Source organism: Dendroctonus ponderosae, unplaced genomic scaffold (assembly GCF_020466585.1).
Source record: "Dendroctonus ponderosae isolate FM_Combo_2020 unplaced genomic scaffold, Dpon_F_20191213v2 Dpon_F_20191213_3, whole genome shotgun sequence".
NCBI classification, from domain to species: Eukaryota; Metazoa; Arthropoda; class Insecta; order Coleoptera; family Curculionidae; genus Dendroctonus; species Dendroctonus ponderosae.
In genome coordinates this window covers 13,622,635-13,625,897 of record NW_026018508.1, presented here as the reverse complement: position 1 = coordinate 13,625,897, position 3,263 = coordinate 13,622,635, and the positions used below count along the sequence as shown (strand labels likewise).

The window sequence follows — 3,263 nt, the reverse complement described above, 5'->3', positions numbered from 1 at the left end:
TGAATTTTAAGCTGGATCCGCCCCTGACCAAAACGGCTTTATGCCTGTACTTCTGTTCACATTAGCTTGAAGCGGATCGCAATAGATTTTTTCATTCTGTTAAATTGTTTCGGCCAGTAATCAGTGTTGCTTAAATTGCGAATGCACTTATGGTCTAACTTGATTAACTTTCAAAAAACTCTGAAATTTCTGTGATTTTTAGATGCTCAATAATTTTTTTCCTGATTTTATATCTACGTTTCCACCAAGCGTTGCACACAACAATCAGAAACAGAGAGAAATTGAAGTAAATACTATAAAACAACACGTTGAATAAGGGAAAAGTGACTGTAACAAATCTTAGATTGTTGTAAATACAAAAGCTGTTATCCAATGTGCAATTTTTCTCAAAGACCTGAGAAAATTGGGTGAATAAATTACGATTATAATAATGAATTAATTCTCATTTGATGACCCAAACATCCTGATAGGAAGCGAAATTGATAAAAATCTTGCAAACCTTTTCACTTATGCAAATTTGGAAACGAATTACAGACTGATCCGCTTTGTTTCCACCATCCATGTGAGTCTGGTGCGGTTGTATTGAAATCGGTGTAACCAAAATTTTCATTTTCATACTTTGTGAGTTTAACGGTGGTTGCACAGATCTTGCAGATAACAAATTTTAATGCGAAAATGTAAAACTGTTTCTCCACTCTCCACTAGTCAAATGCGGATTGTGTCGTTGACCTTAGTGTGAACAAGGGACGGTTTCGAATAAAATTTTGTATTATTTAGGTAGATATTTGAAAAAAAATTAAACCATTACCATTACTCTCTGCAATGGAAATTGAATTTTGTCAACGTGAGGGCAGAAAATTATTTAAAAACCACTTAATAAACAGACCTACAGTTTTACTTAATCTGATAGTTCGATGGCTTTGTAAGAAATATATAAAATTATGTAAGAAAAATTCTACTTCTATCATTTTCTACAACAAAATGATACCATTTTCTGATAAATTACATCAGTAAAAGAATCGTTTAGATGATTCAATTTTAGTTTTTTATTTTTTTTATAATTTAAACGTTTTACTAATTTCCCGCGTCACCGGACAAACCTTTTCTAAAACCGTTAGCTTTACAGTTTCTGCTTAAGAGGACCTGGTTAGATAGAAAACAAATGTTAAAAATCCGGAATCTAATTTCCATTATCTTCAGTGGCTTAGAAGTTAGGAGCACAATCATTCCACTCAACCCCAAAATCTTCTTCAAGCAGAGCGATAAATTTGTGCGGAATAATGGAACTAATGAAGTGACTACATTGTAGAATGACATGGAAACGGCAGGAAAATTAGAACGATAAATGTATTTATATATCAGTTTTCAAAAATAATACAGGCAAGTCGGAACTATTCTGGGGACCCTCGAAAAACCTTAAAACTATGTAATGAGCTGACATCGGTTGACACCGACAAATCATGTTGCAACGAAATCATTTTAATGAATGCACGAAAATAAACGTGGACAAATAACTTGATTTCGGGTATTTTTGCCGTCTTTAGCGCCAGCGACAACAATATAAATATGACTGTTTGTTTTTCACATTGCAAAGGTATGTTTTACATCATTTATCTTAAAATACAACAGCATAGCGATTGTCTAGTTTTACTATCTTTAGAACAATGTGGTAATCGAGTACCTATTTTCTCTGACATATTCATTACATGCGGCTGTTTCAATAAAGCGGATTTCGACTGATTCGGATGGATTTTGCAGATGGTTTTTCATTTTGGGATTCTTGCGCAAAATAATTACGGTTTAGTTGGAAACGCCTGCAATTGTGCGTAATTCGGAATATTATCTTTAATCAAAACTTAACTTTAATTTATTTTAAGTCACTTTCATTATAAACTGCTTTTCTTGTTTTTCTACAGAAGATTGTTCAATTACTTTGCAATTTGCTGAAGAAATGGTTAACTGTGGTAAAAATGCTGAAAATGCGTTTGCGGTTATACAGGGTGACTCAAGATTGATGCCATTTATTTAGTGTTTATTACAGTTAAGACACTATGGTCCATAGTATTACCATACATGGAAAATTAAAATTTAACATACCGTTTAGGTTTGAATTAAAGTACGCAATGTTTTATTAAAGATCAGAAACTTTTCAATCTAAATCTCTATCTAATCTTTTGAAAGTTGCAGCATTCCAAACACTATTTTGGGATGCAAAAATGCAACAAATAGACCAGGAATACGCACTTTGCTATACACCCTTAACTGTTATTAGTCATTATCCTCTAATACTTGGGACTGTTTTGTTAATGAATACTCAACGGTTGGAATAAAAATGAAGGAATTTGTGGCGCGGCTCTACGCAGAAAAACCAAATTACTGAAAATGTGCTACAGTTTTCCATAACTGAGCTTTGGAAATGCCAGTTTGGGCAAGTTGCTCTGCGAGGGCGCCTCTATAACCGTTGCGGGTTTGTATAGGGAGCTTTTCTCGCATGAAGACACTAGTACAGTTTACTTTCGGTAGGTGATGCTAATAGCAGGGTAACTTTAGGATGTTTTTCTGGCATTTTTTTTCTATTGCGTTTTTTTGAAACTTTTGATCGGGTTAGTCAATAATTTTTCTTTGTGTTTGCCTCACAAGTAAGCCATGTTAGCATCACTTGTTATAACATCCGATATGGTCTAGTGGCTAGGATACCTGGCTTTCACCCAGGAGGCTCGGGTTCGATTCCCGGTATCGGAATACTTTTTGCGTTTTTGCGTGCTATTTTATTAATTATATTGTTATTTTGCTTTTCCTGTAAGTGCGGGTAAACGGCGGCGTAAACGGAAAATATTTTTAGCCCCGGGCGGTCATTGACTACGGCAAAKTGAAATKSMAAGRGCCCAGAAGTTCATGTTTTGTATAATTTTTMCAKTTTTTCACAAAASATTTATTAATTACTTTAAAAAAGTGATCCATTTTCATCATTTCCAGTTTTTAARATGTCTWAMAGTTAAATTCTCTGRTCTAAGTCAATTACAACTTTAAAACCAACATTTTCCTATAAAATTCATACAAAATTCCATATTGATAGATTCTAAATTTCGATTATAAAAACAAAAAAGTAAGTAAAGTAAAAAGGTCGCATAATTTAAAAATACTTTTTTAATGTTTTTTGAGAAAACTGCCAACATTTCTTTATCGATGGTTCACTTTCTAAAAAGGCCATTTATTTCTCTCTAGAATGATGTACAAATGAGCGTTCTTGCTCATTTTGCCTC

The 3,263-nt window shown here is 33.5% G+C and overlaps 1 protein-coding gene and 1 non-coding gene across 2 annotated transcripts in view; both read left to right on the top strand.

The window, feature by feature from the left end:
* The window catches only part of LOC109537508 (protein sine oculis), a 181,996-nt gene that overhangs the window by 60,417 nt on the left and 118,316 nt on the right, over positions 1–3,263 (top strand). The window lies entirely within an intron of this gene.
* Trnae-uuc lies at positions 2,671–2,742 on the top strand. The gene has a single exon. It is a non-coding gene; the product is annotated as a tRNA-Glu (tRNA).